At 44.1% G+C, this 13,052-nt stretch overlaps 1 long non-coding RNA gene across 2 annotated transcripts; it reads left to right on the forward strand.

Moving 5' to 3' along the window:
- Positions 1-1,335: 1,335 nt before the first annotated feature.
- LOC148401314 (uncharacterized) lies at positions 1,336-3,458 on the forward strand. 2 transcript variants are annotated; one of them, XR_015857111.1, is made up of 4 exons: positions 1,336-1,772; positions 1,873-1,950; positions 2,024-2,308; positions 2,407-3,458. It is a non-coding gene; the product is annotated as an uncharacterized LOC148401314 (long non-coding RNA). The 2 variants fall into 2 exon arrangements; XR_015857110.1 differs by having other exon boundaries at positions 1,336-1,950.
- The last annotated feature ends 9,594 nt before the right edge of the window (positions 3,459-13,052 follow it).

A 13,052-nucleotide genomic window follows, 5' to 3' on the forward strand; every position in this document is an offset into this window, starting at 1 on the left:
GACAATGTGATGCACACTGAGCCAGGCGGGGACCCGCAAAGTCAAGTGCACGGGACAGGAGAAATGAAGATATTGACATAACATGTCGATATTCAGGCGAAAGCATGTTGACGAAAGACTTGGTGCAGTCATTGCAAGATGACACCCACAACAACGCCACATGCAGACGTAAGGAGAAGCAAGATGGCACAAGGAAAGTCGCAGATGAGAGCGGCAACGGCTCAGGATCGAAAGCAGCGGACTACGCCTTTAGGATCAAGGACGCGAACATCGGGAGTGACCAGCACCCAGTGCGCATCATCACGAAGAAAGGGATGATGGTCGACACTAGAGCTACTTCCCATATTGTCACGGATATATCCAAGTTTAAAAGTTTTGATGACTCATTCAAGCCGGATACGCACTGTGTTGAGCTGGCAGATGGCACCTTGTGCAGAGGTGTTGCTCAGCGCAAGGGGATTGCAGAGGTGGTCCTGGTGGACAACACAGGGCAACTGAGGGATGCGTTGTTCATACCCTCCTATCCGCAAGACATCTTTTCGGTCAAGTCAGCCACACTGCCTGTGGAGCAACAGTCATTTTCAAGCAAGGACAAAGCATGATGATATATAAAGACGGTACAAAATTCAACATCTATGTATACAGCAAGTTGTATATCTACACACTGAGAGTGATGTCGACCAATGTAATACTTGTAGGGTAATACATGCAGACATGTCATGAAATATTAGGCCACTGCAACTACAAGGATGTGCTCACTACAGAATGTGGTGAATGGTATGAAAATTAAGGGAGATATTGTAAATCCAAGTCGAGAGTGTAAAGTATGTATCCAGGGAAAGTTTCCACAAACTCGAAATAGCAACCCTGATACAAGAGCAGAGGCTGCTTTACAAATGGTGCGTACAGACCTAGCAGGTCCAATTGCTAATGACACAAATGAATTACCCTTGATGTTTATTGTTTGTAAATGAGGTAGGGGTCATAAAATGTTATTTTATGGCGTCATAAATCGGCGTCATTTTGGATTGGGGGGCATGTGCACCAGTCTGGCGGGCGCCAAGATAGCGCCAGTCGAGACGGCGCCATCTTTGGCTGTCGCCATTTCGGTTTGCTGGCGCCATTTTTGGATGGGGACATGTATGGGCATGTATAGGGCCTGCATTTTTATGAAACAAACCAAAGAAGTGATACACCAGAGCTAGATTTGCTATCAACCAGTGCATCTAGGGGTCAAGGGGGGAGTTTTGTTGAAAAAAGGGGGGGTCAAGGGGGGAGTTTTGTTGAAAAAAGGGGGGGTCAAGGGGGGAGTTTTGTTGGGAAAAAAAAGGCATCTGAAGGAGATAGTCAAGGTGTTGCTGCATCTAATTTGACATACAATAGCTTGTGGGGCCTCCGAGTTGTCTGTGTAACTTTGTTGAAAAAGGCATCTAATTTGACATACAATAGCTTGTGGGGGCACCGCTACTTGAGTCAGGAGGGTGAACATTATTGGCTCCGAGTTGTCTGTGTGTAACTTTGTTGAAAAAGGCATCTAAAGGAGAAAGTTTAACATACAAAAGTTTGAGCTGAGGTCGAGTCATTAAAACGACGTCGCCAATCATTAGCGGTAGCAGAGTGTTCTCGCGGCACGTGACCCCATAGGCGTGGTCTTTTCTCCTCCGAATTTGAAGTTAGTTCGGGACGGATGACCAGCGCTCATTTTGAGAAGACAAGCCAGCGCTCTGATCAGCGGAGTCGGAGTGCGTCAAATTGTTTCGAGATGGTTAAAGGTAATTCATGTTACTATTTTGTCGGCATAATAATAATAATAATAATAATACACTGGGGTTATTTGTGAAACAAGATGTAATGTTTATGTAATGTTTGTAGACATCACCGTTTTTGCCGATGTCCATGCATCCTTTGACGACGACTTTAGCAGCGTTTATCTAACACAATCAGACTACGGTGAGTCAACCGTTCATCTAAGGTAGTTAATATAAATGCTATTAGTTGGTGATTTATTTTATGTATGTAACAGATCTCATGGCCGGGGCCACGCGGAAAAACAAGCAGCCGACACAAGCTGAAACAAAGACTCTAGTGGATGTCTCTGGACGCCATTTTGAAGCATCGGAAGTGGCAGAGCCAATCGCATCAGAGCCAGCGAGACCAACCGCATCAGAGTCACGTGCTACCATTGAAACCAATCCACTTACGTACCACGCCGACCGACAGGAAGCATCCACGGACACAGAATTAGCGGAGGCTCTATCTGCATACGAAGGCTTGAACCATCCTCACGAGTCGACAAACAAAGTTAGAGGTATTACTTCTATTTTTTTTCTCTTTCTATGTTATCATTCGACTTGCTATTTTTGGTATTATAACGGTTTGACTGTTTTATTTTATATCTACTTCCAGTTAAGCGTCGTGACACAGGACGAGGGGTTCAAAGAGGAAGGAGGAGGAGAGGGTCATCCTTCTACAGCACGAACCACTCAGCCACCAGGGGGCCTAAGCCGGCACGCGAGAGTCATCGCCATACGAATAGAAGGCATCCTGTAAAGTACAGTGGTAATTGTATCTACAATTACAAAAAAAAAAAAACAGTAATGTTTTAAGCTAATAGGTATTCTGACAGATTTGGCCGAATCACGATAGGTCTGTTTTTTTACTACTCTGTGTTGTTTCTGTTGTGATTTTCTTAAAAAAACAAATATAATGGTTCATTCTAACGGAGCAAACCCATTGAATGCTGTGACAATAGCCTCTGCGTGCATGAAAGTTTTTCGCACTAGTTTTCTAACCCCTCAAACACTAGCCCAGGGGTGGGCAAACTTTTTGACTTGCGGGCCGAATTGGTTCTAAATTTTGACAGGGGGGCCGAACCAGGAGCAGATAGATGTAGTGTTTGTGTGAAGTAATATAAATGACATGTAAAGGTCATTGCATGAAAGGTTTTTACTTTTAGTAGATACTAAAGCATGGATATTAAAAAAAAACTTTTTGAAAACAAATGCATTTATTAACAGCATCAAAAAAATATTTCACCCAAAAACTACTATCTTCTTATTAAATACGACACTGTTATCATGAATAACATTTTCCATCACTTCAGCGCCTGCAGGTCAGATTTATGAAATACCGTAATTTCCGGACTATAAGTCGCGTTTTTTTTCATAGTTTGGGTGGGGGGGCGACTTATACTCAGGAGCGACTTGTATATGTTTTTTTTCACAAATTTTTATTTGATCATTAAGACATCACTTACAAGTATAGTTGACCACTTCCCATGTTATTTTTAGTATAGTTGATCACTTCACATGCTTTTATATCTTTATCTTGAACATATTCAAAACATAAAAAATAGAGAAAACATCAAATAAAGCAATTAACACTTTAAAGCACCATATCCAAGTCCACTGTCTGTTTGCTCCTCTTATATTTATTATTATTTGTTTATTTATCATTTATTCAACACTCTTATTTATTCATTGTTTGTGCCTTCTTGGGTTTTTTTGTGTTGCTTGTATGCATATGTGTACTATCTCACCAAGGGATGGTGGAAACGTAATTTCAATCTCTTTGCATGTCTTAGTATATAAAAAAAAAATCAACGATAAAGCAGACTTTGACTTTGATAAAACAACCAAAAAAAATTATATTTTCAGACGAAACTGGATGAGGGCGCTCTAAATTTCACCGTTGGCCGTGACTCATCAACTGGGTGGGCTTAAGAAAAATGGCACCAAAAAGAAACTCATATTTTGCAGGTTCCAAACTTCAAGTTGTAAAATATGCAGCTGAAAACAGTAATCGAGCAGCAGAAAGAAAGTTTGGAGAACCGTGATGTACCAATGAATTACTATTTCAAGTGACGTCAGTAGCGCGGCGCGGCGGTTGTTTACATACAAACGTGCCCACACAAGGACGACCGGCATCATTAGCGGTGATCATTTCTAAGTGACACGGAGGACAAAGAGTTTGAAGGAATTAAGGATTTGGAGTGACATAGAAGGTTTGAAAAACTATTATGGCTTTTACGCACGCCCGGTCCTACTCTACTGAGTCGGGGGCCGGCGCTCGGCCGAGTGGATGTCCGCGAACGGTGCGCGGGGCTCGGACATGGCCATTACGCACGCCCGGTCTGTCTGGAAGTCCACGCCGCCACACGCTTGGAAGTTTGTTTTGTTTAATAAAGAGCCGTTTACCAAACCCACGTCTATCCTTGTACTTTGTTAACGCTACAATATAGTTATATAGTAGATCTGTGGAATAAAGACGAGGCTGACGTCAGGGCGCACGCGCGGCGATGTTGACAAAGGACGAGGAATTTGATCGATGGATTTAATGGAATTAAAATGCACGGATGGTTTGATAATATTATTGGCTTGTATTATAGTTATTTGAAATATAGTTTATCTATCGTTATATGAGCCTGTGGAATATTTTGAAATGCAAGCGCCCTCAGCCGTGTGCACCCATTGTTGACAAAGAACGATCGATGGATTTAATGAATTGAAGTGACACCGATGGTTTTATAAACATGTTATTCATGTAATAGTTGTCCTTAATCACTCTATATGTTACGTCAGGCCCGTTCTCAGCTCTTTGTTTGTGTTTGTCACGTTAGCATACCTATCGTTTAGCCTGTTGTTGCTATTTAATGAATTGGATTGACACCGATGGTTTTATAAACATGTTATTCATGTAATAGTTGTCCTTAATCACTCTATATGTTACGTCAGGCCCGTTCTCAGCTCTTTGTTTGAGTTTGTCACGTTAGCATACCTATCGTTTAGCCTGTTGTTGCTATTTAATGAATTGGAGTGACACCGATGGTTTTATAAACATGTTATTCATGTAATAGTTGTCCTAAATCACTCTATATGTTACGTCAGGCCCGTTCTCAGCTCTTTGTTTGTGTTTGTCACGTTAGCATACCTATCGTTTAGCCTGTTGTTGCTATCGTTTAGCCTGTTGTTGCTCGTTCATGACTGTTTTTGGTGTGGGATAAATTGCCCCCAAAATGCGACTTATACTCCGGAGCGACTTATATATCTTTTTTTTCACTTTTTGGGGCATTTTATGGCTGGTGCGACTTATACTCCGGAGCGACTTATAGTCCGGAAAATACGGTATGTTTATCTAATGAGGCGAAATCACATCCAACGGCAAACATTCTGACCAAATACATCATCTTAAAGAATCAGTGAAAGACTACATCTAAATAAAGTAATAAAGAAATCAATAGTATTGTTGGTTTCGCTTTTTTGCTAGTGCATCATAGTCTGGAGTCAAATTTGTTGTGGTAATTCTTAGGATAGAGGTGTCGGTCTGTTAACCTAGATCTGTGACCGGCTTTGTTGACGTTCATGTGGCTGAACGTCTTCTCACACACGTAGGTCGAGCCAAATTGTCCACTCTTTTTTAACACTCGGCACTCAATGTCCACCTTTCTTTTCTACGGGCCACTCATTTTAATGGAAGGATTCCAGGGGAAGGTTTCTGGGTGGCATTAGCATAAAACTGTATCTGAAAGCTCAGCGTTCGAAATACGAGAATACTGACGTCACAGCCTACGCTCGAAATTCGGCACTGATAGATGAAGTAGAGCGCGGAGTGCGCCGCGTCCGTACTACTGAGTACGTGCACGCACTTGTGAGTGTGCACCGAGCTTTCTGACACGACTCCCGGGAGTAAATGCGCGGGCGGGCGCTTCCCCATCTACTGGGGAAACATAGTAATTGCAGGGAAAATGACCCCCCAAAAAATTAATAATATAATTTATTCAGGGTTGGCGGGCCGGATTAAACGCCCCCGTGGGCCGGATGTGGCCTGTGGGCCGCAGTTTGCATGTCTGCACTAGCCATTACACCTTCAGACAACTATATGTGTCAGTACAAAGCTTTTTCACATGACTCTATTCAGTACATGCAATTGATCATGCACAGCCAAAATATTCACATTAGGCATGCATTGAACGGGGGCGAGGTTAAGATAGATAACTACACGGTAGACGGGTATTCTGAAATTGGGGGCGTAAAAATAGTGTTTGAGTATTTTGGTTGTTATCACCACGGCTGCGCAGAATGCTACAACTTCTCTAAAATATGTCCGACAACAAAACGCCCCAGAGGTTTGATAACACCCAAAAGAAAATTCAGGAACTACATCTTAAAGAGGGTGTGCACCTTGTAATTATGTGGGAGCACGAATGGTTGCAAATGAAAAAGTTGAACATAGAGGTGATGGAATTCCTGAAAAAAGCCAAATTTCCTACACCGCTCAAGACGAGGCAGGCCCTTTTTGGGGGTCGAACAAACGCATTTGTTTTAAGATACACGGCAGAACCTAACGAGCGTGTGTTGTATGTTGATGTGACGTCATTATACCCTTTCATCAATAGTACAGGCACCTACCCCATCGGTCATCCAACGATTATCCACAGTGATTTTAAAGACCCCAGGTCGTATTTCGGTTTCATCAGCGCCACAGTCAACCCACCCCGTGGTTTGTATTTTCCTGTTTTACCCTTCAAAACAGCTAAAGGTAAACTCGTCTTCACACTGTGTCGTACATGCGCTGAGCGTAACAACCAGCAGACGGCGTGTACACATAATGATGAGCAAAGATTGTTAACAGGTGTTTGGACAACCCCTGAATTTGTTAAGGCACTTGATCTCGGCTACACGGTTGCAGATATTACAGAAGTATGGCATTACACAAGGGCGAGCGGCACAATTTTCCGTGATTACATGCGAACATTTCCAAAAGCTAAACAGGAATCTTCAAGTTATCCGGCTCACGTGGTCAATCAGGCTGATAGAGAAAGATTCATAGAAGGGTACGCAATTCATCAGGGTTTCCAACTAGACCCTTCCAAAATTGCTGTAAATCAGGGAAAAAGATAGGTTTCAAAACTCTGTCTTAACAATCTATGGGGGAAACTCGCGCAGCGTGAGAACATGACAAACACAAAAATTGTGACAAAATCTGAGGGAGTTTTTGAACTTCTGTTTTCAGGTCTGTACGATGTGAAATTCTTCCACTTTATCAGCGAAAAGCTTTCAATTGTACAGTATTGTTTCAACATAAACAATGAGATACCCGCGTCAAAAACATCAAACGTGGCTGCAGCGTATTTCACAACAACTTATGCACGTCTAAAAATGTACAGCTATTTAGAAATTTTACAGAGGCGAGTCCTTTACACCGATACAGACAGCCTTGTGTACACAGTGAAACCGGGTGAAACTGTTCTCCCTCATCTGGGTGATTTGACAGATGAGCTTTCGAATGACAGCATTTTAGAATTTGTCTCAGCAGGGCCAAAAACATACGCTTACAAGACGCGGGAGACAGGTCACACAGTCATGAAGGTGAAGGAATCATGCAGACTCACGAAAGCGGTCAGAGCATCAATCTCGATAGCATGCTCAATCGGGTTCAAGGGTACATTGACACAACAGGAGCAACCTCGATTGCCAGAGATGTGAGTCACCCAGCTCACTCTTTGTTTGACCTTCTGCCCTCTGGGAAGAGGTACAGGAGCCTGCACTCCCGCACCACCAGACTCGCCAACAGCTTCTTTCTCCAGGCTGTTAGGGCCCTGAACTCGCTACCCCCTTCTGCGTAGCGTGCGGCACTGTTGCGCTATTTTCGGGAATGTCTGCTGTACGCGCACTTGCTCCTTTTTTTTTCTGCTCCTCTTATTTATTTATTTATTGTTGTGTTATTTATTCATTATTTATTCAGCACGCTTTTGTTATACTTGTTTACTTGTTTGTCTGTTGTGAGCCATGTCTTGTCACCGTGGGATAGGGGGGAACGAAATTTCGGTTTCTTTGTGTGTCTTTGGCATGTGGAGAAATTGACAATAAAGCTGACTTTGACTTTGACTTTGATATACTATATGCCCCTCAACACAGCATTGTTCGCGATAAGACAGGGTTTCATGTCAGAAACACATCATTTTCCAAGCGGCTTTGTGTGGTGTATGATAAAAGAAGGCTGTTGGAACAAGGCACCACTGAACCGTTTGGCTATTGACATTTCTCTCTATCCCTACGTGCGTATGTGTGTGTGTGGAAATGGATTTTAACCAGATTGAAATATACCCTAGATTAGAACTTCCTTTTTCATCTTTAGTAGCAGGGCCTTCAGGTTGTGGCAAGACTTTCTTTGTAAAAAATGTATTGGAAAATCCTGAACATGTTATGAGAAAAAAACCTGATAATATTGTCTGGGTTTATACTTCATATCAACCAATGTACGATGAACTCAAAAACCTGAATAAAGACATCATTTTTATCAAGGAACTGCTTGAATCTTTTGATGACGAGAAGTTGTTCCCGCCACAGCAGCAGCATCTATTGATTCTGGATGACATCATCTTCCAAGCTTCGGATAATCCGGAAGTGGTTCGAATATTCACCCAATATAGACATCATAAACATTTAAGCGTTATAATGCTAACACAGAATGTATTCCATCAGGGCAAATTCAGCCGTACTATTAGTTTAAACAGTAATTATTTGATTTTGTTCAAAAACCCCCACGATAAATTGCAAGTGAATGTTTTGGCGAATCAAATTTCTCCCAACAACCGGAAGTTTTTCCTGGAGTGTTTTGAGGATGCTACAAGGGAGCCGCACCGGTATTCAGTGATAGATAGATCTACGTGCCCAGAACAATATAGACTACGTACAGGTGGACTGCATAACCAGTGGCCTGTAGTTTATATCCACAAACAATAAAATGATGACGAAGCTTTTAAAAACGCTCCATTACTCAAGTCTTTGTTTACATCCAAACCGGCCAAACGTTAGAATTTACTCCTCTTAGTGAAAGCATTGTGTGAGATTGCTCTAAATCTTCTTTAAGGACATGTCCCTCTAAAATCAAAACTCTACAAGAAACTTAAAAAGCAAAAGAAAGATATCCGCTTTTTGGCTGATAAGAAAAATACTTTGAAGAAGAAAAGAGCTGTGTTAGTTCAGAAAGGTGGTTTTATATTGCCTTTACTAGCCGCATTCGCACCTGTTCTGGGAACCGTCATTAGTGGTTTTATGAACAAGTAATAAAATGAGTTTGAAAACGGCGCAGAAAATGTACTTGGTCACCCCTTATCAGCTCGAGAGACTAAATCGACCTGCCCCGACCATTCGCGATACAGCTGAGTATTCTTTGGATGAAGAGATTAAGCAGATTTTGGATAATAAAAATTTAAATCAATATGAAAAGATCAAAATGTATCAAGCCCTGATGCAACGTTACATAGGGTTGGTCAAACAAAAAGACCCCGAGCAAATTCCTATTGTGATTCGCAACGGAGCCAATGAGGAGGGTGAAAGAAAGACGACAGATGAGGTGACAGGTGAACAATGGGGGGATATTTTGGACGCCATAGGTCCACGTTTCCGCCGCAACACCACCTATGTGTTGAAAAGATTATCGGCAGAAGATGTAAGCTGGATGCCGTTAAGTGAATTTATGTTTACAGGAAAAACTGTCAAAGCTCACATATGAGCGATTTGTTAAGACATCTATGTGTGAGTGGGACGAAACTAACCGGCCAACCGGTAGGATGGACCGAATTTTTGCGTACATTAGCACGGCTCAACCTACCGGAAACAAACGTGTCCAACCCCTTGGCTCGTGCAGATTTTAAATGTTTGAAATACGCTAGGGATGAAGATGTTTCTTACGCAAAAGATGTAAGCGTGATAAATAAAAGAAAAAGAAAGAAGACATAGCCGGTAGTAAAATGGGTTAGTTATTAGACGTTAGATACTCTATTGTTGTTACTGAAAAAAAACCCGCATGACTCTGTAACTCTCTTTAACGATGTTTATTGAATAAAAGAGATTTTTATAAAACATTAACACGGTTTCAGACAATGACATTTTTCAAATTTATGCAATGAACATGTTTGTCCGCCGCACATCCGGACTGGCCATCGACATTGTTTGACAAACTCGCTAACCATGGCGTCGTTATTCAGAGGATCAAGAGTATAATGAGTCATCACTTCATGGTAGGTAAGCCCCCACCCACATTGGCTTAAATAATACACGCAGTGTTGACCGCAGGTGTCTGTCAGCTCGTGTTGCAGTTGGCCGTTCTGGTATTCTACCCGATTAGAATGCTTCTTCAGAAATCTGTATATACTTGACAGGTAATATGGACTGTCCGGTGGCAGACCAAAAGGGTCAAAGAATGTGGCAAAACCGTCCGATTCTAAAGTTAAAGCGAGCCAATGCTCCCCGGGGAGATGCCTCAGATGCGTGTTTACGATGTAATGTTTTTGGGCTGTGTCTCTGACGTCAGCTAACTCGTCCGATGCATAAACACCTCCAAACAACGCTCTTTCCATCCGAGTCGTAATCAAGTCCAATTCACGACCGTTCATAGCGTTAATAATAGTCCATCAATACTTCCCTCTTGGCATTCATCTCAATAAGGGAATCATAAGACGTGTATACAATAAGAGTGGCAGTGTGCGGTAGCGGCGTACAGAAACGCAAATCTAGTCTTAAAACACCGTTATTTACGGGTGACAAAGCCCCAGAGTCATCTGCCTGACTTAAATTGAAAACAAAAAGTGAGTAGCCTTGACTAAAATCCTGTTGATCGATACAAAGAGGTAAATCTTTCAACAAACGCCCTGTTGCTGTGTATAAATTATGAAATTCACGTGTACATATCCCTGCTTCGAAATTGGGCTGAAAAGCTTTGTCGACCTTCATGGCTAAGAGCCAAGTACTCTATGTTATGATGCAAAAAATTAAACGGATTTAAATCTCTCCGTCCCATGAAGTTGTTATGATTTACCATACCTAATACAATTTGTTTAGGGCAGTGGTTCTGAACCTGGGTTCGATCGAACCCCAGGGGTTTGGTGAGTCGACTTCAGGGGTTCGGCAGAGCTGGTATGTCGTTGCCCCGCCCCCGCCCCCGCTCTGCCCCGCCCACGCCCCTGCCCCGCCGACCACGGATGGCCGAACACACCGGTAGCACCCCCCCGTCTGCGGATGGTCGAACACACCGGTAGCACCACCCCCCCTCAGCGGATGGCCGAACACACCGGAAGCACCCCCCCCCCCTTCCGCGGATGGCCGAACACACCGGCAGCACCCCCCCTCCCTTTCCGCGGATGGCCGAACACATTGGTAGCACCTTCCCCCCGTCAGCGGATGGCCGAACACATCGGTACCACCCCCCAAGAGGGGTTCGGTGAATGCACATATGAACCTGATGGGGTTCGGTACCTCCAAAAAGGTTAAGAACCACTGGTTTAGGGATAAGTCCGAGAAAGAGATTGTCTTGATGACAAATCCGCGAGTTTTGAGGTATGGAGAATGTCTTCATATTGATTCTGGTTAATGAATACAATGCGTTACCTTTCTGTAAAGCTGTGGCGTGGCCTTTTGCTACGGCCGGTGAGACTGTTACTTTTTTCACAAACAGTGATGCTCCTAATATCTTGAGACACGAATCGCTGTCTGGAGCACTCATGAGACAGAAATCATCAGGAGCTCTAGTTAACTTCAGGCGCAGATCCACATTATTCAATAGATGGCATTCAGAAAAGAAAATATCTCCATGAAGCGGTCCCATTTGGTGGAATTCACGTGACCCTGCTATCTGCTGTCCGCGTCGGACTAACCCCTCGTTGGCCAACGCACCTTCGAAAGCGATAGAGTCCATACGCCCCCTTGTGTCTTTTGCGAACATTCCTGCTGTGAATTGTGACTCCAAAGAATCATTTGAAAAGTTTAACAATAACTCCGTGATGGACCGATAGGCGTGTGTGGCGCTAGATTGTGAGATTAGCCGCCCGCCCAGCGAAACATCTAATTGACTAAAAATTGTGTTTATCGGGAAATTCACAATGCCAGCTTGATCTTGTGGCAGTAAATTAGTTCCATCTCTACACGTTACCTTTAAACGGAGGTGTAGTAATGTGTCGGATTAATCTAAATATTTTGAGCCGTCCCCGGGTATAAAAAATTCGATTGGACCCTGGTCCACAATGGCGGATAAAGGGAGAAATTCCACATAAGAACTGTCTTCGATGGAGAGTTGCGTTATGGGAGGACAAAACAAGTCGAGACTTGATAGCGTTCCCTCTTGACTTTTAAAATGTAGAAGGGCCATTTTAAGAGAAAATAGCTGTCTTGCGTCTCCTTCGCCTTTTCTTAACAACTGATCTGAGATCAGCCATGCGCCTTTTTCTTTTAACGCTGCTTATGTTGATCAAATTGCACATCAATCTTTTACCGTATTTGCCGGTGTATTGGTCGACCTTTTTCGATCCAAAATCGACCGAAAAAAATCGACCTCGACTTATACACCGAGTCATAAAATTTAACTTCGTATTCATCGCTTCAAATGTGATGGTAACCAAGGCCGTTTCTCATGCATCTCATTGTGCGTTGCACTTAGAAAATTTGAACTGGGCGGCGTGCGTGAGTGCGCGGCCCACTGGAAGTCGAATGAGGCTCCGCGATCTCCTCCGCGGTGCTTATAAACAGCCGATCCGCTCGGCGGGGGCTATTTTCGGCCACTTAGCGCATGCGCACGGCCTCCCGGATGTGCCAGGCGGGTGCGCGAGCTCGCCGGCCGCTGGAAGTCGAATGAGGCTCCGCGATCTCCTCCGCGGTGCTTATAAACAGCCGATCCGCTCGGCGGGGGCTATTTTCGGCCACTTGGCGCGTGCGCACGGCCTCCCGGATGTGCCGGGCGGGTGCGCGAGCTCGCCGGCCGCTGGAAGTCGAATGAGGCTCCGCGATCTCCTCCGCGGTGCTTATAAACAGCCGATCCGCTCGGCGGGGGCTATTTTCGGCTACTTGGCGCGTGCGCACGGCCTCCCGGATGTGCCAGGCGGGTGCGCGAACTCGCCGGTCGCTGGAAGTCGAATGAGGCTCCGCGATCTCCTCCGCGGTGCTTATAAACAGCCGATCCGCTCGGCTTGGAGCTATTTCCGGCCTCCCGTTGGTGCCGGGCGGCGTGCGCGAGCTCGCCGGCCGCTGGAAGTCGAATGAGGCTCCGCGATCTCCTCC

This window comes from Syngnathus floridae, chromosome 2 (genome assembly GCF_059516105.1).
Source record: "Syngnathus floridae isolate MCC-2025c chromosome 2, RoL_Sflo_1.0, whole genome shotgun sequence".
NCBI lineage: Eukaryota > Metazoa > Chordata > Actinopteri > Syngnathiformes > Syngnathidae > Syngnathus > Syngnathus floridae.